Source organism: Microtus pennsylvanicus, chromosome 3 (genome assembly GCF_037038515.1).
Source record: "Microtus pennsylvanicus isolate mMicPen1 chromosome 3, mMicPen1.hap1, whole genome shotgun sequence".
NCBI classification, from domain to species: domain Eukaryota; kingdom Metazoa; phylum Chordata; class Mammalia; order Rodentia; family Cricetidae; genus Microtus; species Microtus pennsylvanicus.
Window position 1 is genome coordinate 108,151,120 of NC_134581.1, and position 23,881 is coordinate 108,175,000.

At 38.3% G+C, this 23,881-nt stretch overlaps 1 protein-coding gene and 1 pseudogene across 1 annotated transcript in view; both read left to right on the plus strand.

Annotated features, from left to right (window-relative positions):
• The window catches only part of Cntn5 (contactin 5), a 1,171,096-nt gene that overhangs the window by 210,839 nt on the left and 936,376 nt on the right, over positions 1-23,881 (plus strand). The gene's annotated exons all lie outside the window — the stretch shown is intronic.
• LOC142846870 (rRNA 2'-O-methyltransferase fibrillarin pseudogene) lies at positions 13,359-16,962 on the plus strand (annotated as a pseudogene).

Consider the following 23,881-nt stretch of genomic DNA (forward strand, 5'->3'; position numbering starts at 1 on the left):
AAACTTTAAATAATTTATCATCTTTTACTGAGGTTCATTTACGTATCATGAGGAGTAAGTAAAAAAAAATATTCTCATAAAGGATCTACTGGGATATATTAGATGTGTGTGCGCGTGCGCGCGCGCACACACACACACACACACACACACACATTTTAGCTGCTCCATGGAGGTAAATAGTTGAAATGAGGCAGTTATGGAAGAAGTGTAGCACATGGAGGCTCTTATGTGAGCTCACTTAAAGGTAACTGGAACCTTTACTAGAATAGTAGCCCTAGAGAGAAAGATAAACTCATACTTATTCATCACTACAGTGTTTTACATTTGCTACTCTGAAAACACTGGCAAATAAACACTGGAAGGTGACTAAACATCACACTCAAGTCAAACAAAAGATATTTTGAAATTAAAATATAAAATGTGTATCACTATTTTCAAATTGTTGTGAAACTATCATATATATGTATATATATGCATTTATATCTCTCATGCCCAGACCCTCTCTCCCCATCCTTTTGCTTGTCTCCTCTTTCCCCTGATCAGTTTCACCTTTAATTTCTTGCCATACATAAATACATTACTTTATATGTCTATATAAAGGCTAGAAGCACAAATGAAATAGAATGTGCTATTTGTGTTTCTGAGACTAGCTTAACTGTCTTAAAATATGACCTCCATTTTTACCTGTTTCTCTTGAAGTTGACATAACTTTCTTCTTCGTAATGGTGTTTTTAAAAAGTGCCATTGTGTATGTAAACCAGACACCAACTTAAAAAACATCTATTTTCCTAGTCTAATTGAGATATATACTTGATAAATTAATTTTTTTTAAAAATTTATTTATTTATTAAAGATTTCTGTCTCTTCCCCGCCACCGCCTCCCATTTCCCTCCCCCTCCCCCAATTAAGTCTCCCCCCCAGCCCGAAAAGCAATCAGGGTTCCCTGTCCTGTGGGAAGTCCAAGGAACCCCCACCTCCATCCAGGTCTAGTAAGTTGAGCATCCAAACTGCCTAGGCTCCCACAAAGCCAGTGCGTGCAGTAGGATCAGAAACCCATTGCCATTGTTCTTGAGTTCTCAGTAGTCCTCATTGTCCGCTATGTTCAGAGAGACCGGTTTTATCCCAGGCTTTTCCAGACCCAGGCCAGCTGGCCTTGGTGAGTTCCCAATAGAACATCCCCATTGTCTCAATGTGTGGGTGCACCCCTCGCGGTCCTGAGTTCCATGCTCGTGCTCTCTCTCTTTCTGCTCCTGATTTGGACCTTGAGATTTCAGTCCTGTGCTCCAATTTGGGTCTCTGTCTCTGTCTCCTTTCATCGCTTGCTGAAGGTTAATATTCAGGAGGATGCCTATATGTTTTTCTTTGGGTTCTCCTTCTTATTTAGCTTCTCTAGGATCACTAATTATAAGCTCCAGTAGCACAGACATTAAGGACCTCATTGAATAAATGGGACCTCCTGAGATTGAGAAGCTTCTGTAAAGCAAAGGACACTGTCACTAAGACACAAAGGCAACCCACTGACTGGGAGAAGATCTTCACCAACCCCGCAACTGACAAAGGTCTGATCTCCAAAATATATAAAGAACTCAGGAAACTAGACCGTAAAAGGCTAATCAACCCAATTATAAAATGGGGCATTGAGCTGAACAGAGAATTCTCAACAGAAGAACTTCAAATGGCCAAAAGACACTTAAGGTCATGCTCAACTTCCTTAGCGATCAGGGAAATGCAAATCAAGACAACTTTAAGATACCATCTTACACCTGTCAGAATGGCTAAAATCAAAAATACCAATGATAGCCTTTGTTGGAGAGGTTGTGGAGAAAGGGGTACACTCATCCATTGCTGGTGGGAATGCAAACTTGTGCAACCACTTTGGAAGGCAGTATGGCGGTTTCTCAGGAAATTCGGGATCAACTTACCCCTGGACCCAGCAATACCACTCTTGGGAATATACCCAAGAGAGGCCTTATCATACAACAAAAGTATATGCTCTACAATGTTCATAGCAGCATTGTTTGTGATAGCCAGAACCTGGAAACAACCTAGATGCCCTTCAATGGAAGAATGGATGAAGAAAGTATGGAATTTATACATATTAGAGTACTACTCAGCAATAAAAAACAAGGACTTCATGAATTTTGCATACAAATGGATGGAAATAGAAAACACTATCCTGAGTGAGGTAAGCCAGACCCAAAAAGAGGAACATGGGATGTACTCACTCATATTTGGTTTCTAGCCATAAACCAAGGACATTGATAAATTAATTTTTAAAAATGGAATTATGTCCTCTTGTGTTTCCACTGATTTTCCATCTTACACTTTGATAATACATGTTTTTATCAAGTATCTTGCCTTATGTCCTAGATTAGGAACATGCTAAGATTTTGGTGATGCTTTCTTCTTTGACAAAAGCTAAAATAAGTGACAATAAAACCATCACTTACTTTCTATGTTTAGTTTGAAATCATTACTTTTAGTACATCTGTAATGAGGCTAAAATTGTCAGGTGAGTCAGAGTTTAAATAGAGGTGTTAAGTTTCCAATTACAATCTGCTAATGTTGTTAAAAAAATTCATGCTTGATGTTGTTTTTTTCCTTCTCTAGTAAATATAATGGACTTTCTTATAATCAAATTCTACATTTTATTTTGTGAAGGGTCTTCTTGAAGATATAAATATCATACCTTACAATTATCAACACCAGTAAAGGAAAGTGTTGCTTGTAGAGTTGACTTAAAAGCACAATGAAAAGTTATGATGAACGTGTCTTTATTCTTTTATAGCATATATTTGCATGTAAATAGCCCTATAGTTATTTTTATTATATTATGTTAACAAGCACTATAGGGTCATTAAAATAACTCTGTGTACAATTTAGTATAGGTCGGCAGTTCTGTTATACTTTACAATGTGTAAACACAGCCACTTGTTCATACTAACTTGGTAAGCAGAAAGTCTAAATCCTTGTAGACATGTATCAAATTTAGGAAATACTGATTCCATGCAATTAAATCCAACATCAATATAAATCTTATATTTTGTGATAAGGTACCACACTGTTTCTCAACTGATTACTGTTTAGTCCATGAGTTTACTACCTTTCAAAGTACTGGAAAATTATTGCATACTTTGGACATATAATGATTTACAATATTCAAAACTGTAGTCGAGGAAGTAACTGCAGATATAGTGGAAATAATAATAACATGAGATTTAGAAGTAGAGTCTGAAATACTATTTTTATATTCGTACATCCCTTGGAAATATTGTGGGATTGGTGTTATACCTCTGTGGGGTCCTGTGAAATTGTCCATGTGCTTATGAATTTAAACTTATGAATTGTCTACTTGTGCATGTTCAGCAGCCTTACATCTAAATGTGTGTTGGAATAAGGGAGCGGCGGCAGGGCTGCGTCCCCAAACACCCCAGCCGCCTGCCCTGCCCGGCTAGCTTATGCCCTGAAATAATTACACGGACACTGTATTCTTTTAAACACTGCTCTGGCCCATTTCTAATCATCTGTGTAGCGCCCCTAGGTGCGCTTACCGGGAAGATTCTAGCCTAAGTCCATCCTGGGTCGGAGCTTCATAGCGTGCGTCTTCCCTGGAGCAGGTAGCATGGCGTCTCTCTCTGAGGTGTCTGCTCTGGAGAGGAGAGCTGCGGAGTCTGACCTCACTTCCTCTTCCTCCCGGCATTCTGTTCTGTTTACTCCACCCACCTAAGGGTGGGCCTATCCAATGGGCCTAGCAGTTTCTTTATTGCTTAGCCAATGAAATCAACAGATTGATATATGACACTCCCACATCACTTCCCCTTTTTCTGTTTAAACAAAAAAGAAAGGCTTTAACTTTAACATAGCAAAATTACATATAACAAAACAGTTATCAAGTAAAAGCTACATCAGAAACATTTATACATATAACAAAATTGACAGTAAATCTCTATCAATAAAGCAAAATCTATACTACTGCAAATTATTCATGTCTATATCATATCCCCCTTTAAATGTAAAAGAACATTTATAAACAATATTTTGGGAACATGGGCGCAGTTTTTTCTCTCCAAACTGCTTCCTGGTGAATGGGGGCGTCGTTAATGATTTTAGGGTGTAACCTGTGTGCCAGGTTTATCTCAGTTGGCAGTTGAGCAAGGCAATTTTCTGAAGATGTTCACAGCAAACCTTCAGGAGGACGTGGTCCATCATACCAAATCGGAATAGAAGAAATGAACAGGGTCTCATCCTCTGTGAAAACAAAAGAAGACTCTCTCTTCCAAAGTATCATATCCTTAGATCCAAATTCTGAAATCGTACCCTCATGATATCCATTCTGGTTCCAATTGGCAGCCCATATAATGAAATGTCTTTCTGTTCTTAGCTCCTTCACAGTCAAAAATTTTAAAGAAAACACAATGTACATAATCCAGACTCTCTGTGAATTTTCCATCTTTACGCGGCTTATTTTTATTTATATCTATAACTATCTGTACTCTGTCTCTTTAAAGACTTTACTTTTACTTTTTTCTTTTTAAACCATTAACTTTATTCTCTATGTTCTTTTTCTTCTCTCTCCCAAGCCAACGTACATTCATCCAACAGTGTGACTCATTCAGTGGTCTGAATCTGTCCTATTGTGAATCTGCAATTTTTTACTATCCAGGAGCACTTTTGATTTAAACCTTTAAATCACTAGGCCCTTAAGAATCTAAGCTGTGACATTCCTAGGTTAACTTTTTGCTTTTTGAGCACATATCTTTGACCTGGAATAACCCTGTAGACCAGGCTGTCTTTGAACTCTCAGAGATCCGCCTGTCTCTGCCTCCCAGGCATTGGGATTAAAGGCGTACACTACTACACCTTGAACTCACAGAGATCTGTTCGTCTCTGCCTTCTAAGCACTGGGATTAAAGGCGTGTGCTACCACACCTTGAAGTCACAGAGGTTTACTTTAAGAATTTTAACTTTTAGTCTGCATATATTTTTAACACAGTTTAAACCATTTAGAAATTTTCTTTGTCTTTGAATCTCTCTTTACTGTATATCTCTCTGTTTTTTGACCACAAAAGCCTTTAATTTACCAAGCAATATCAGTAGGACTAAAGGCATGGCTTTGCCAGCTAGATCCAGTCCATTCCTTAGCTTTCCAGCCTCATGGCTGAGGTACTGGCTGTAAGGTCCCTGACAGCCAGCAAGCTACAACAGACAACACTCAAGTCCTCTCTCGGTAGCCGGCCCTCCTGCCTCAAACAGTCAGAGTTTGCCCTGGCAGGATGGCCCAGAAAGCCGGCATTTTTAAACGACACAGGTTTGATCCTGCTGCTGAGTCAGGAAAATTTCAAAATGGAGGACATACCATTTTGTGCTAGCTCTGGGGCCACCAGGTAAGAGCGGCACTCAGCACTTTAATTCTGAGACTGAGCACGCAGCACAGAAATTCTTTTCATCCAAGTTACGTCCAAATCTGACACGCAGAGCACTACGCAGTCTGAAAACACGTCTCTGTATGGCGGCAGGAATCCGCCATGCTCTTCCGCCTGCCTAACCCTGATTCTGCCTTCTGCCCAGGAGCAGGCGGGGAGCTCTGAGTCATCGTCAAGGTCTCAGAGCACTCTCCTTCCGATCCCAAGCGGGAACACAAACATAAAGCCAGAGTTTGCACTGGCAGCACAGCCCCAGGAAGCCACTCTTTGAAATGACACAGCGTTTTTTCTGCTGCTGTTGCCGAATCAGGAAATCTCTCTACAGCACGCCACCAACAAACAGCAAAAATCTGTGTTAAACGCTCTCTTCCTTATTTTTAAGCCTTCTCAGGTTTTTTAAGTGGGTTTAGTTAGCCACACGTCTGGGCGTCATTTGTAGTAATATGGAGCGGAGGGGCTGGGTTGCGTCCTCAAATCCCCAGCCGCCTGGCTCTGCCCGGCTAGCTTATGCCCTGAAATAATTACACGGACACTGTATTCTTTTAAACACTGCTCTGGCCCATTTCTAATCATCTGTGTAGCGCCCCTAGGTGCGCTTACCGGGAAGATTCTAGCCTAAGTCCATCCTGGGTCGGAGCTTCATAGCGTGCGTCTTCCCTGGAGCAGGTAGCATGGCGTCTCTCTGAAGCGTCTGCTCCGGAGAGCAGAGCTGTCGAGCCTGAGCTCACTTCCTCTTCCTCCCGGCATTTCGTTCTGTTTACTCCACCCACCTAAGGGTGGGCCTATCAAATGGGCCTAGCAGTTTCTTTATTGCTTAACCAATGAAATCAACAGATTGATATATGACACTCCCACATCATGAGAAGTTGGGTAGGTTTCCAGTGCCAGGCCTGAATTCTTATAAACTTAAGTTACACTAAATGGATTGAGCCAGTTGTATTTATATATTTATTTTGATCAACATGAATTGAATTTTTTACACATTGGCAAAATCAGTGTTAAATGCATTATGGTATGTCTTGAAATCTAACAACAATTATGGTTTCAAACAAATAAGTAACATTTACTAAAACATGTATAATATGCTGAAATAAAAACATGGCAACAAAATTCTAGTACAGCAATGAAAAAAATGCATTCTCTATATTATTTAAAAAATATCTGTTTTTTGTGTTTTGTGTATATGAATGTTTTGCCTGCTTGTATGGGTGTGTACCACATATGTGATGCAAATGCAGAGGCCAGAAGAGGGTATCAGATTTACAAGACTAGAATTACAGGTTTTTGTGAGCTGGGTGCTGGGAATTGAGCCCAGGCTCTCTACCAGAGCAACAAGTGCTCTTACCAGGGTCCTCCTCAATGATACCTTGTGAATGAAGTCCAGGACTTAGATGAAGAAAATGAGGTCTCACAACTAAATTGGATGCTATCAAATATCACCTGTGAAACCTCAGCTGTGAGTAAGTAGTACCCAATTACTACACTAACTACACATTGTTTTTAAGGTCGCACAGTCAGATTTCCATGTAATCATTCTCACCTGAGCCCGGAGAATAAAAGTTTCCTCTAATCGGTGTATGTGTCCTGACCAGAGTGGTCTAATTTCACTTTTCCAACCAGTCTACCTATCCATTTTTGTCATCCCTAACTCTTGCAAGTTGTGTACCTGTTTCTCTTGAGTTGTTTGTGAGAGTAATATTAAACCCATGGGTTTATTAGAATATCAAGTTTCCCTTTGTGTCCAATCTTATTTGCACTTATAAATTGGGTTATTTGGTGTGTTGTTAGCGTTTCTAAATGTTTCTTATGAGATGACTGTGGCTTCATTTAGCCATGATTGTTTTAACCACTTCTTGCTTTGATTAAAGATTAGAAGGTTATTCTTGTGTAGAGATTGTTCTGAAACACTTCAACTATGTATAGTGTATATTTGTTCCACGAATGACTTACTGGATTTGCTTCTATAGAAAAATATAAAGATTGGTTCTAGATAAAAGACAAAATAGATTCTTACAGAAGTGTTTTTTGTTGCTTAAATACAGTATTTACAAGTGGGAAATGTTAATCATTTACTATAAAAAATAAATATATAAACTCATAAACATTCCCTAACAATGAGGAAGAAAGATTATCCTGGATGATAAGAAACTGACAAAGAATGAACATCTACTGAACAAGGGTTGCAGTGTAAGCGTGGATTGGCTGCTGGTAGAGCACCGAGAGAAGTAAATAATACTGTATCATATATTGCTGATTTTTGCTCTAAAAGGATGTCGTCTGCTTGAAAACAGAAATGATTTTTTTCCACATCTCCAAAACTACTAAGAACAAAATAAACAGTACATGTAAGACAGAAATGTAATAGTGTATATATGTTTGGCATTGCAAGCTAGACAAAGGCTAAGGTGAGAGAATGGACAGGGATGAGCGAAGGGCAGGATCTTGGTGAAATTTAGGAAAAAATGTAGAAGAAAAAAAGAAAGGAAAGAAGGGAGGGGAGGGGGGAAGGAGATGGGGAGGAGGACAAAGTCACATTATTTCTGAGGAAAACTTTAAATAATTTATCATCTTTTACTGAAGTTCATTTACGTATCATATGAGGAGTAAGTAAAAAAACATATTCTCATAAAAGATCTACTGTGATATATTAGATGTGTGTGTGCGTGCACACACACATTTTTGCTGCTCCATGGAGGTAAATAGTTGAAATGAGGCAATTATGGAAGAAGTGTAGGCACATGGAAGCTCTTACGTGAGCTCACTTGAAAGTAACTGAAACCTTTACTAGAATAGTAGCTCGAGAGGGAAAGATAAACTCATACTTATTCATCACTACAGTGTTTTACATTTGCTACTCTGAAAACACTGGCAAATAAACACTGGAAGGTGACTAAACATAACACTCAAGTCAAACAAAAGATATTTTGAAATTAATATATAAAATGTGTGTCACTATTTTCAAATTGTTGTGAAACTATCATATATGTATATGCATTTAAATCTCTCATGCCCAGACCCTCTCTCTCTCCCCATCCTTTTGCTTGTCTCCTCTTTCCTCTGATCAGTTTCACCTTTAATTTCTTGCCATACATAAATACATTACTTTATATGTCTATATAAAGGCTAGAAGCACAAATGAGATAGAATGTGCTATTTGTGTTTCTGAGACTAGCTTAACTGTCTTAAAATATGACCTCCATTTTTACCTGTTTCTCTTGAAGTTGACATAACTTTCTTCTTCATAATGGTGTTTTAAAAAAGTGCCATTGTGTATGTAAACCAGACACCAACTTAAAAAACATCTATTTTCCTAGTCTAATTGAGATATATACTTGATAAATCAATTTTTAAAAATGGAATTATGTCCTCTTGTGTTTCCACTGATTTTCCATCTTACACTTTGATAATACATGTTTTTATTAAGTATCTTGCCTTATTTCCTAGATTAGGACATGCTAAGATTTTGGTGATGCTTTCTTCTTTGACAAAAGCTAAAATAAGTGACGATAAAACAATCACTTACTTTCTATGTTTAGTTTGAAATCATTACTTTTAGTACATCTGTAATGAGGCTAAAATTGTCAGGTGAGTCAGAGTTTAAATAGAGGTGTTAAGTTTCCAATTACAATCTGCTAATGTTGTTAAAAAAAATTCATGCTTGATGTTGTTTTTTTCCTTCTCTAGTAAATATAATGGACTTTCTTATAATCAAATTCTACATTTTATTTTGTGAAGGGTCTTCTTGAAGATATAAATATCATACCTTATAATTATCAACACCAGTAAAGCAAAGTGTTGCTTGTAGAGTTGACTTAAAAGCACAATGAAAAGTTATGATGAACGTGTCTTTATTCTTTTATAGCATATATTTGCATGTAAATAGCCCTATAGTTATTTTTATTATATTATGTTAACAAGCACTATAGGGTCATTAAAATAACTGTGTACAATTTAGTATAGGTCGGCAGTTCTGTTATACTTTACAATGTATAAACACAGCCACTTGTTCATACTAACTTGGTAAGCAGAAAGTCTAAATCCTTGTAGACATGTATCAAATTTAGGAAATACTGATTCCATGCAATTAAATCCAACATCAATATAAATCTTATATTTTGTGATAAGGTACCACACTGTTTCTCAACTGATTACTGTTTAGTCCATGAGTTTACTACCTTTCAAAGTACTGGAAAATTATTGCATACTTTGGACATATAATGATTTACAATATTCAAAACTGTAGTCGAGGAAGTAACTGCAGATGTAGTAGAAATAATAATAACATGAGATTTAGAAGTAGAGTCTGAAATACTATTTTTATATTTGTACATCCCTTGGAAATATTGTGGGATTGGTGTTATACCTCTGTGGGGTCCTGTGAAATTGTCCATGTGCTTATGAATTTAAACTTATGAATTGTCATCTTGTGCATGTTCAGCAGCATTACATCTAAATGTGTGCAGCTGAAGTCTCATCACTAGAAACTTCTGGTGTTATCTAAACGCTCAACAAAGAAATAATCTTGTGCTCTGGTGGAGGATTTTACATCTATGCCGTTTGCTGCTTGTTTTCAGAGTACTGGATACTAAAGATTGTAGCTATTATGGGAGGCTCCATAACTCTGTCTAGGCTGTAGCAGCAAGCTGTGTATTCTAAAACTGAAAGTGAAATGTCATCTTCCCATTACCCCGTCAAAGACCATGGAGCAAGCATGCAGTACCACCCCAATGTAAAGAAACGCTGAGGAAGGCTCCTATTCCAAGCATCTCAGCAAGGGAAGGTTACTTTTGCTTTGAGGGTTCCTTAAACATAAGATGCAATTCAAGGTTTCCCATGGTGAAACGCAGTGCTTGACATAATCCTGATGCCTCCCACATCCAAGCAATGCACAAAGACTGAGCCTTTTGTCAGGAGGCTTAGTGGCTCCCCATCCCTGCTCCATCATCAGGAAGTGTAAAAGGCAATAAGACTCCACCTCCTTGGGAGCGAGGTACAAAGCTATCCTTAGGATTTATTTTGGACCTTATTATTCTAGGTACCTTGTAGAAACTGGAAGTTCCATGTGCAGGCCAGGACTCAAAGACGGCCTAGACTGCCTTACCCTTACATCAGGCGGAGATGAGTTTACAACCGGGACAGACATGAGTTTCAGTTTTTACCTGCAACCCAAAATGCCACCACTATTAGACAGCATGTGGAGAGTGGTCCAGCCTTGCACACTGTGGTTGGTTTACGTCAACTTGATATAAGCTAGAGTCATTTGAGGAAAGGGACCCTCAAGTGAGGAAATGCCTCCATAAACTCAGGTTGTGGACAGGACTGTAGGGTATTTTCTTAATTAGTAATTAATAGTAGAGGCCCCATTCCATTGGGATTGATCCCAGACCTGGGCTGGTGGGCCTAGGTTCTGTAAGAAAACAAACTGAGCAAGCCAGGAGAATCAAGCAAATAAGCAGGAATCTTCCATGACCTCTGCATTAGCTGGTGCCTCCAGTTTCCTGCTTGAGTTTCAACTCTGAATTTCTTTCTATAATATGAAAACTTAGTCGAAATTAACACTTTCCTCCCCAAGTTGTTTTTGGTACTGTATTCACAACAATAACTGCCTTAACTAAGACAGTGGGAAGGTGCATTTATTTAAAGAACAGTATAGACTATTACACCCCAAATTAAGTATAGAAGTAAGCTGTAATGCATCAGTCTAGAAAAGACAACTATATTCCCCTGTCCATTATAACACTTGATATGATAGTCAAGAAACAGAGGCAATTCATGATCCTCTTGATTGATAAATAATTAATGAAAACATTGTCTGTATATAGGACATGTAATACTTCTCATCCATCAAAATATTTGAGACAAAGAGAATGTAACTGGATGTTATTATGTTAAGTGAGCAAAGCTGGGCCTAATATAAAGGCAAGTACCACATGATCTCATGCATAGCCAATATAAATTAGTCTACCTTTTAGAACTTAGACAGAAATGATGATGGTCAGAGCCTGGAGTAAGTATTGATAAAGAAATGGTCAAAGAGCAATGTGACTGATAGATTAGAATTGGAAGATCCACAGTCCTACAACAGTATGGGTGGATCCATGGTGCTGCAACACCATGGGGTGGATTCACGGAGCTACAATATCATGGGGGTGGATCCATGGAGCTACAACACCATGGGGTGGATTCACAGAACTACAATATCATGGGGGTGGATCCACGGAGCTACAACACCATGGGGTGGCATACTGACAAAAGTTTTTGAAAGCTAGATAATGCATTTTACACATCTTAATAATAAAATTTGACGCTATTTGTGACTATACATATGGATACACTGATTGAGACGTCACACAATTTGTGTATGCCTTAAATCATTACCTGTCACCCAATAGATATATACAAATCTTAAGCTTTATGTATTTATATAAGAAGGATATAGTGGCATGTATTTATCATAAGATACTACAGACGCTCAGGCTGGAAGTTTTGGGGTTTAAGGCAAGCCTGAGCTACATAGATGTTCTCCAAAAAAATATAAACATACACAAAATCTTTAATTTTACACTTATAGTTTTTTAGTTTTGAAAATAATACCTTGATTTTCCTAAATGATACAAGTGATAGTTATATATATCCATTTCAAGAGGATGCCTTTAATAACATATGGTATCAACGCTATCAGATTCCCTGGAATTGTATGTCAATAGTTATGAATAGCAACACATAAAGCCTGGTCATCACATATTTCTCCAAGAACACCCAGGTGGCGCTTGGAAGTCCATCTCAGCTCAACTGTTCAAGGAAGTGTAATATAAACCCTTTTAAGAGAGAATGCCTCACAACATGTTTCTTGATATGTCAGATGATTTAAACTAAATTGAAGTAAAAATGTGAATTTTCTCTTGGACTATTCAAAAAACACATCTCATTACAAACTTGCAAAGCCCCCTACATAAGATTTTCTGTTTTGACAATTCTGTAGAGCCTGCAATCCTGTTGCCCATGGTGTTCTCTTGATTTGAAATATGTCAAAGACATCTCTTTGGATGACAGTTTTGAACTTTAGAGAAAATTGTGTGTGTTGTCTGGAAAGAGAAGCTTTGTGGAAATATGATAACCATCTTTAAATATTTAAAAGGCTGTCATGTGAAGAGATGGTGAGGTAATGAGTTCTTTTCATGGAAACATTTAAAGAACATTTGTAGAAATTTTGGATGTTTCAGCAGAACACTGAAATCTGAGCTGGAACTTGTTGACATTTTCGTTCCATTGTGTTTTATTCTTCTGATTAAAGAATGCATTTTATTTAACAATGATAAAATACCCATGTTGTGTGTATGTTTGTAGAGAGCAAGCATGAAGTATAATTCTGGTATTGAAAGATTTATAAAACACTTTAGAAGTTTGTTATTGATGCTCATATCTGTATTAGTAAAAATAATCAAAATGTAGAAGCCACACAAGTTGCCACAAATGAGTTGCTAAACCATGGTGTGAGCATACAGTAATATGTTATGGCACCTTTGAAAAAGTTTTGGAAGTATGTTATTGTATGGCGGAGTGTCTTGGATATTCTACTAAGTGAAATAACCTAGTCACAAAAACAAACAAAACAGTTTGTGCTTTATTAGAAAAAGAAAGAGCCCCTGGGTGAAGTTCTACTTACCAAGCTCTTTCACAGAAATCCTGTCCCAAGTCTTCTCAAAGACAAATTACAGAGTAGGTGAGAAACCAGGAACCTGAGAGCCGCTATCTGTTCAAATGGTAGTTTTATTAACTCTTTTCCTCAGCAGGTGGAAGATGGGTGGATGCAGAGACTCAGCACAAGGCAGCATAGATACATTTACACAAGTCACAGTATTGAAGACTGATGTCAGTTTCAATCATATGTGTGTATTAGGGTATATGTTATGTGTTCATGTGTATCTATGTGAAATGGCCCACAAAGGCCAAAGCACTGATTCTCCTGGAACTGGAGTTGAGGTGATTCTGATCTGCCCTGCACAGTTGTTAGCAACATTACAAGGGGGCTATGCAGGAGCAGTAAACGATATAAATCCCTGAGCCTTCTCTGCAGCTTCAGGAGCCAATGCTAAACCACTTCTTATTTTTGCATTAACCCACATGTACTTTGAAAATGTATGCACAGTACCAACTTGTGAAAATATAGCTGTGTCACATGACCTTGCTTCATCATTACTCTCTTTGAAAACTATTTTAATATAGCAAACCCACACTGTGAAGTGAAAAGCGATAATAATTATAGTTTCAAATGAAAAAAGGAGGACCATTTTCCAACGGTGGCCATGTTCTCAGGAGACTATTTGCTTGGGTTGTTTAGTGTGGGTTCTCAGCATTGTGAAGTTTATGACAAAGCTTGTATGGTAAAACAAATGGGAAAAATCTAATTCCTTTGTGCTTTCCTCTGTGCCATCTAAGCATAGGCAAAAATGAACCAAATGATGATGGGCACTTAGCTAGTGGAATAAGTAAAGGTATATTATTATAGAAACTGTTTTCCTTTTTACTGAACAACACTATAATACCACTAAAGCATAGATGAAGATAGCCAATTAGTACAGCTCACTGATATTTACCAACATTTCTGCAACATTTCTTCAAGAAATTGTCTAGAATGTGAAATGGTATTAGAGGTTTGAAAATGGTGTCATTTTATCTCGATGTTCAGCAGTTGATATTGAATGAACGCTGTGGTTTAATCTCTGTTCAATGCATCATTTAGATCAGGCCTGCATCTCGGCATCTGATTCCACCTCGAGCTTTCCAATCAGGTAACACCTCTAACTGCTCTGTGTCAATTTCAAGACACATAATTTGTTTGACTGGCATTTGTCAGGCTGTATAATCACCGAGGATGATAGCTACAGCTTTAATGTAGCTCTGATTTTGTTTGATTAGTGCAATGCTATTTCTAAGTTTCATTATCTCTGAACTAGAAGTACACTGAGTCTCTGTGCTCGTCACGTCTCACACTTAGCATAAAAACAAAATTCACTTTAAAGGCCTTATTAAAACAAATTTTATTAAGGTGTCTTTGCTTAAAATAAGGTGTTATCTCGAAGAAAATACTATATAATAAGACTTCTTGACTTGATATTTGAAAGAGCTAATATATCTAGGTCAGAGACGCACTAGCTAGTCAATTTGTCTTAATCTATCATTTTCAGAATATACTATTACTCTCCCCGGGACCTGGATTTTTTCAGACAGGCATGGTAACACTGGATTGTGTATTATACAAAGCGTCAATCATGTATTGAACGTTCTGCTCATGGATGTTTGGATAGAAGGGGCATATGCAGATGGATAGAACTGATGAATGACAGTTGCCTAGAGATAGAAACATGCACACATGCAAGGAATATACTCAGTGCATTTGTCTTCTCAGTGTCTGCTCACTATTACTTTTTTTCTAGAAAACTTGATCATTTTATTACTTTGAATTCCTGCACAATTGAGGTAATAATGGCACTGAGTCAGTGATCCTCAGCCTTTGAGTCTCAACCCATTTGGGGACTGCATATCAAATATTTACATTATGATTCATAACAGTAGCAAAATTACAGTTATGAAGTAGCAATGAAAATAATTTTATGATTGAGGGGTCTTGACAACATGAGGAGCTGTATCAAAGAGTCACAGTATTAGGAAGGTTGAGAACCACTGATCTAAGTGATCTTAAAATATAACAACACATATGAACACACCTAACACTGACTAAATATTTAGTAAAGATTCCATATGTCACTTTCTATGGTCTTCTGTAATTCTATTGGATATTTTGTTGCTATACCTTTAGCCCATTAATGTTATCTGTATTTATTTGAACTAGATAAATATTGACAAATTTCTGCTCATTCGAAAGAACTAACTAGTAGGCTATTTCTTTTTTTTTTCTATTTTTTTTCCTTTTTTTATTGATAAAAGTAGAATAAAAAAAAACCAAATTTCCACCTCCTCCCAGCCTCCCATTTCCCTCCCCCTCCTCCCACTCTTCTCCCCCTCCTCCCACTCTTCTCCCCCTCCTCCCACTCTTCTCCCCCTCCTCCCACCCTTCTCCCCTTCCCCCCACTCCTCTCCCCCTCCCTCTCCAGTCCAAAGAGCAGTCATGGTTCCCTGCCCTGTGGTAAGTCCTAGGTCCTCCCCACTCTGTCCATATCTAGGAAGGTGAACATCCAAACTGGCTAGGCTCCCACCAAGCCAGCACATTGCGTAGGATCAAAACCGCGTGCCAATGTCCTTGGCGTCTCATCAGCCCTCATTGTTCGCCGTGTTCAGAGAGTCCAGTTTTATCCCATGCTTTTTTGGTAACAGTCCAGCTGGCCTTGGTGAGCTCCCAGTAGATCAGCTCCACTGTCTCAGTGGGTGGGTGCACCCCTCGTGGTCCCGACTTCTTTGCTCATGTTCTCCCTCCTTCTGCTCCTCATTGGGACCTTGAGAGCTCAGTCCATAAGAAACTAGTTTCCAATTCTTTTTCTCATAATACACTTAAAATAATCAGCACATGCAAAAGCCTGTGGTTCGTGGACTGGCGAACACTGTGGATTGCTGGAGCAACACAACAAGAAACAGGCTGGTGAAACCAGGTTTCGGTTCTGTGGGGGCTGCTTAGGTGGCAGGCAAGGCTTTGATGACAGAGACAGTAGAGGCGACTGGTAGAGGTCAAGGTGGAGGCAGAAGCAGAGGCTTTGGGGCAGAAGAAGTAGAGGAGGTAGCAGACGACATGGGGCAACTTCCACTGTGGGGGCAACGAGGGTCCAGGTGGTGGCCGGGAAGGCAAAAGAGGAAACCAGTCAAGGAAGAACAAGTAATGGTGGACCTGCAGCAGTATGAAGGCATCTTTATCTGTCTTAGGAAGGAAGGTGCCCTTGTCACAAAGAATCTGGTCCCTAGAGAATCTATGTATGAGGAGCAAAGAATATTTCAGAAACAGATGACAAAATTCAGTACCAAGCCTATAACCCCTTAGATTCCAAACTGGCAGCAGCAATCCTGGGTGATGTGGATCAGGCTCACAGCAAGAGGGATGTTGGGTGCCCAAGATGCTCTACCCTAGGGCAGCCTAGGGTACTACTGACCTCCACTTCTGTGATGTAATCTGCGTGGATGATCTGGTATATGCTCTTGAGTTCTCCCACCACTCCGACTATGACCTCATCAATTTGACCAAGCACAGAACCAACATTATTCATCCACACTAATACTGTATGCTTATTGTGGTAGTGGACATGGTCTTTGTCAATAGGACCCAGCCAGATCAAACTCAGACTGTGGCTCTGAATGCTCACACCTTCCCACAGAATAGAGGACACTTCGTAATTTCCTTTAAAACCAGTAATATTAACTCCACAGTCTTTGTGGAAGCTGTGTTTCCATCTGAGGTGAAGAAGATGCAACAAGAGAACCTGAAGCCCCAGGAGTAGTTGACACTAGAGACCTACCAAGGAGACTGCATAGTGGTTGTGTGTTCAGGCCACCTCCCAAGATGAAGAACATACTCAAACCTGTCTGGATTTGAAGAAATGAGTGGTACTACTTTTGCAGTGTTTTCTGTTGTTTGTTTTGTTTTGTTTCCATTAAAAGATCCATCTGTCAAAAAATAAAATAATAAGATAAATAAAGTAATCATATGCAGAATATATTGGTGTACTCTCAAGTCAGTGCAGAGAAAAAAAAAATATTTTACCAGCGGGTTAATTCCCACCACTGGGTATTATCTATTTAAGACCCTTCTTTCCTTCCTTCTTACTAGAAAATCATTATCCATCATTGGCAACATTTGCTTTCCTTCAGTTTCATCTTAATTCAAGATGTTTGAAACAGTTCAGTTTCATTGAATGTATTCACTCTCGTTGTGATTGTAAATGTGCTAAACTGTCAAATTCTATATTGAGAAACTTTGTCTGTATATGCTCTTTATTCTGGTCATTTTGCTCCTTGATTAAGTGTGCATCTTCCACTTCCTCTTCAAGAACATCACTCACTCTACCCGGCCACTTTTATAAGTTGTGATGGTTTGGATAACAAGTGCCCCATTATCCACTTGAAACCCAGTTGGCACTGTTCAGAGAGGTATGGGTCGTCCAACCTTGATGCAGGAAGCACATCACTTTGAGGGTAAAAGCTTTATGTCACTTCCACGTCACCCTCTCTGCTTTGCACTTGTAGCTAGGGATGTGAGTTCCTAGAGTCTTGCTCAACTGTTGTGGCTCCTGCCTGCTGCCATGCTTCTCTAACGTGATACATGCTTACTCTCAGGAGCTTGAAGCAAAAAATTAACTCATTCTTTATTAAGTTGTCTCAGTCATAGTATCTTATAATTGCACAGAAAAATGAATAACACATTTGCCTTTATAGTAACAGATTGAATTTTATTTACTATCCAGATAAGCCATGCATGATACCTAAGAATATGTTTTTTGTAAAATATTGTAGAACAAAAATATGTAATATTCATATTTTATTAAAGTAACAGGTTTACAACAATTAAAGAGTTCACTAATTTTTAGCACATAGGAATGTACTAGGTCTTTCTTTTAGGGCAATGACCGGCTTTCCAAATCATGACACAGAAACTTACTGTTAGTTTTGAATGCTCAGCCTAGCTTACTTAGTTCTTCTTCTTCTTCTTCTTCTTCTTCTTCTTCTTCTTCTTCTTCTTCTTCTTCTTCTTCTTCTTCTTCTTCTTCTTCCTCTTCTTCTTCTTCTTGCTCTCTTTTTAATTAATTTATTTATTTCTTTATTTATTAAAGATTTCTGCCTCCTCCCCGCCACCGCCTCCCATTTCCCTTCCCCTCCCCCAATCAAGTCCCCCTCCCTTGTCAGCCCAAAGAGCAATCAGGGTTCCCTGCCCTGTGGGAAGTCCAAGGACCACCCACCTCCATCCAGGTCTAGTAAGGTGAGCATCCAAACTGCCCAGACTCCCCCAAAGCCAGTACGTGCAGTAGGATCAAAATCCAGTGCCATTGTTCTTGAGTTTCAGTAGTCCTCATTGTCCGCTATGTTCAGAGAATCTGGTTTATCCCATGCTTTTTCAGACCCAGGTCAGCTGGCCTTGTTGAGTTCCTGATAGAACATCCCCATTGTCTCAGTGTGTGAGTGCACCCCTCGCGGTCCTGAGTTCCTTGCTCGTGTTCTCTCTCCTTCTGCTCCTGATTTGCACCTTGGGATTTCAGTCTGGTACTCCAATGTGGGTTTCTGTCTGTCTCCTTTCATCGCCTGATGAAGGTTAATATTCAGGTGGATGCCTATATGTTTTTCTTTGGGTTCACCTTCTTATTTACCTTCTCTAGGATCACTAATTATAGGCTCAATGTCCTTTATTTATGGCTAGAAACCAATTATGAGTGAGTACATCCCATGTTCATCTTTTTGGGTCTAGTTTCTTGAGTTCTTTATATATTTTGGAGATCAGACCTTTGTCAGTTGTGGGGTTGGTGAAGATCTTCTCCCAGTCAGTGCGTTGCGTTTTTGTCTTAGCCAAAATTCAACACCCATTTATGATAAAGGTATTGGAGAGATTAGGGATACAAGGGTCATACCTAAATATAATAAAAGCTATCTACAGCAATCCGACACCCAGCATTAAATAAAACGGAGAAAAACTCAAAGCCATCCCACTAAAATCAGGAACATGACAAGGCTGTCCACTCTCTCCATACCTCTTCAATAAAGTGCTTGAAGTTCTAGCAATAGCAGTAAGACAACATAAGGGGATCAAGGGGATTCATATTGGAAAGGAAGAAGTTAAGCTTTCGTTATTTGCAGATGATATGATAGTATACATAAGCGACCCCAAAAACTCTACCAAAGAACTCTTACAGCTGATAAACACCTTTAGTAATGTGGCAGGATACAAGATCAACTCCAAAAAATCACTTTGCCTTCCTATACACTAAGGATAAAGAAGCAGAGAGGGAAATCAGAGAAGCATCACCTTTCACGATAGCCACAAATAGCATAAAACATCTTGGGTTAACTCTGACCAAGGAAATAAAAGATCTATTTGACAAGAACTTTAAGTCTTTTAAGAAAGAAATTGAAGAGGACACCAGAAAATGGAAGGATCTCCCTTCTTCTTGCTCTTTTAACATAAATTAACCTATGTCTCTTTATCTATGTTTTACCTTTAGGGCTTTTTCCCTTTTCTTACTTTCTTGTTGTCTATATGTCTGCTTGGCTGAGAGCTGCCAGACTTCTTGTCCTGTCATGTCTCTTATTCTCTTCTCTCCTTTCTCTTGTTCCTCCTTTTTTCTGAGCCTACATTTCTCCTCCTGTTTATTCTCTCTGTGCATTAGCCCTGCCTATCCCTCTCCTGTCTTGCTATTGGCCATTCAGCTTTTTATTAGACCAATCAGGTGCCTTTAGCAGGCAAGATGAAACAAATGCAACTAATCAGCATGAACAAATGTAACTGTAACACATTTTTACATAGTTAAACAAATGTTGTATAAACAAAAGTAACAAATCTTTACACAGCTAAAGTAATATGTCACAGCATAAACAAATGTAATACATTTTTGCCTTGTTAAAATAATATTCAACAACATAGTAATTTACTGTGCTACATAGCATGGTGGAACACACCTGTCATTACAACACTAGGGAGTTAAAGACTTTGAGAAAATAAAATTATAAATTGTAGCCAGGCTAGATTATATACATTGTGATATTTTGTCTCACTAAACAAAATCCATGAGCTAGAGAAATGACCCAACTGTGTGTCATACCACACATACACACAAAAGAATAAATAAGTAAATAAATTAAAATGTTATTTAAAAGTAGTTGATATAAATTTTGGCAATATATTTCTCAAAACAGATATTACAGAACTCTTTATAGTTTTGCTTCTATAGAAGATGCCATTTCTTCAACAAATGTGCCAATTTCTGTGTCTTCCAGTTCAAAATATTCACCAGGTTTTTCTTCAGCATCAAATTTCTTATCGTGTGCATATTCTGCAGTATCTCTGAGTTCTTTCCTCAGCTTCAGGACAATTTCATTGTCATTTTGTTAAACTCTATGTTAGCATTTCTCATTTTTCTCATGGAGCCTTCCTCCATGTTTTTTATGAATTTTCTCTATTCTGAATGGATGGATTTGCTTTAATCATGTGATCAGTTGCTTCTCGGATAATTCAAGGTCTCAGTTTCCACTAGATTCGGCTAGAGTAACATGCTCTTGGATTCCTTCTTTTTTTCTGATCCACACTAGGACTAATTAAGCCATCCGAGCACGGTGGATCTGTGGAAATACTGAGCTCTCTTAGGCAGTGTTAATAGCTGGCTCTTGTGACTCCCATGAGGTCCACGGCCACTCACACTTGACCCCACAATCCCTAGGGTGGCACTCTCTTCGTGCATGTTTCCTAAATGCTGAACAAATGGCAGTCATTTGGGAAAAAATCTTTTAGTATTTCTTAGCATTTCCAACAAATGGGTGAAAAACATAACTGAATGGATGTGTTCTCTTACATTTGGCTTCCACAAATCGCAGCAGAGTTTTGAATGGCACAGCTGTCTTCCCACAGTCATCTTGGCTCAGTATGTAATGTCTGCTTGCCTGTGTGATTACAGACTTGTGAAATTTCACTCCTGACAGGTGCTCTTATATTAGTCATTTTGGCTTTTACCATTTCTTTGTTTATAACAGTATAATGGAATTCTGCTACATTTAAATTAATAAGCGGGCACTGGGTTTCCTTTCAATGCTATTGAATACTTTGCCATTCAAATTATAGTTAGCACTCCTCCCTCATGTACAGAACAGAGATGTAAATTTATCCATGTGTGGGTGTGTCTCTATTTGAATTAGACACATGAAAGTATAAGGGGACTGAGAAGGGGAAGAAAGAGGCTTGCCCGGAGGGTGAAGGTGGACCAATCCAGGTCAATGGAAAATAGGTGTCCCAAAAGCAGATAAATATCTGCCTAGAGGAAAAGCACCAGCAAGCCAGTGGGTGGGGATGTGGGGTGTGAGCATGGAGGGGAAACAAGATCAGAGGATAAGGACATGTATGTATTAGAACATCACAAGAAACAGAAAATATTTTTAAAAAGAAATTAGAAAAATTGTAACTCTCATTACTGGATATTTATCAAATATCTGACAAAATATTAATATGTTTAGTTTCAGAAAATTGCAAGAGAGGTGGGCACTGCTTTCTTTATTTTTTTAAATGACAAACAAAGACTTTCCTGGTTTAGGAAATGTGAAATAGCAGTGATTGGACACAAATGCTGCTCTCGTGATGACGACGCAGGTGTGGTGGAACTTCCTTTTTGTAAGAACTTCTTGTTTTTTGTTTTCAGGACAGGGTTTCTCTTTGTAGGTTTGAAGACCGTCCTGGAACTCAATCTATAGATCAGATTGGCCTTGCATTCACAGAGATCCACCTGCCTCTGCCTCCTGCGTACTGGGATTAAGGTGTGCACTGTCACTACCCAGCCTGTTTTCTTAAGAATTTAATGCACTTGTGTCTCTAAAAGCAAATTGGCCACACACTTCCAAGATGCTCACTGTCCTTGGTTAAGTGGATAAACACAAGGACACCCACAAAGCCACATATCCTTTCTCTGCCTAACTATTGGTCGTTCTGCGCTTTTTTTAGACCAATCAGGTGCTTTAGGCAGGCAAGGTAAAACAAATGCATCATTCTTTACATAACTAAACAAATGCAGCATAAACATCTTCACACAGTTAAAGTAATATTCCACAGCATAAACAAATGTACTGCATCTTTACATAGTAAAACTAATACTCTAGAAAATATTTATGTGTGTGATTATTACCATAGATGTTGCCAATATTTTCTGGCATTCTATGTAAAATGTTTGCTTGGTATTAGAATATATATCACTAAATGCCTGCTTTAAAATGCAAATGCCTATTTTATTACAATAGAGCATTGTTTCCATGAAGAAATATTTATATTATTCCACCAGTCATATAATCATTTCTGACTTTAAGTTTCTTAATTTATTTAATGAAAGATTTAAAGCAGAATTTTTCAAAGGATTTTTCCCTTAATAATTTATCAATTATAGTAATACCAGATTGACCCAAATGATATTATTAATATAATGGAATGATAACATTTGTTGACAAAATATCAATCATAGCAAATATGAAATTAAAGTAACGTTTTAATATTGTGATTTTTTTTCTTACAGCATTTATGTATTTTCTAACTACTTCAGGTCTATTGAGCTAGAAGTGAATTTCTGATTTTTCTCAAAATTTTCTGTGTAAACATGAAATCAGAAGCTGGAGAAAATAATAAAGTTTATTTAAAATGAAATTCATGGGTTACACATACTATATAATCTGCTACTGCACCAGAAACATAAATGCTTTTTTTCCTTTCATTCCACAAGAAAGGAAGTATTTAACTGTGTCTCCTGAAAGTTTGTTTAGAATGTAATCAATGAGCAGGTGCTTTGGTGGTGGTGTTGACTGAGGATAGTGAATTCACACTGAGGCTAACAACGCCTTTTATTGATAATCTTCTACCATCTGTTCTGAGGATTTATTCAGACTAAGGAAGCAGCAGGTGAGGAGAGCAAATAAAGGGTGTGCAAAGCCCCAGCCATGCTGTGATTTTGCAAACCAGATCAAGGCCACAGTTGCATGGAGCATTTGCAGGGGTTGGGCTTGGAGCTGATGGGCTAACTTTTGCTAAATTTATTTCTTCCTAAGTACAGGAAGGTATGTCTGAAATGTTAACGTTAAAAATGTAAAAGTGTGGCGAAATAACTTTTATATGTGACTGTAACTTTCCGTCATTCTAAAGCAAATTCTCTATATAACCCTCGCTATCTCAATTGGCAAAAGTGAAAGAGCAAGCTAAAAGATCAAATGGAACAATGTGGAAGCTTTCTAAATAAAAATAGAATTTCTGCAGGCTGAGGAGATGGATCAGTGAAAAAAAGGCACTTGTTGCCAAGCTGACAACTTAAGTGGCTGAAGGAGAGACCTGACTTCTGTAAACTGTTCACTGACTTCCACATTGGCACCAGGGAACACACCCACATACAGAGACACATACAGAGATATACACATGCATACACACACACACACACACACACGATCACACACAGACACACACTTGCACGCACACACAAACATGGACAGACACAAGCACATAAACATACATGTACACACAAAAACACACATATATATGTGTGTGAGCACACAAACATACACACACACAAACACATGTACAGTCACAGACACATACACAAGTGTAGTAAGAAGGCCAAGGGTAATTTGTTGCAAGGAAAGACCACTTGTTTCCTGGCTGCCCGGCAGCTTAGACCTGAAAATAATCACAAAAAATTGTATTACTTTAAATCACTGCTTGTCCTACTTGCTCTAGCTTCTTATTGACTAACTCTTACATATTAATATTTAACCCATTTCTATTAATCTGTGCA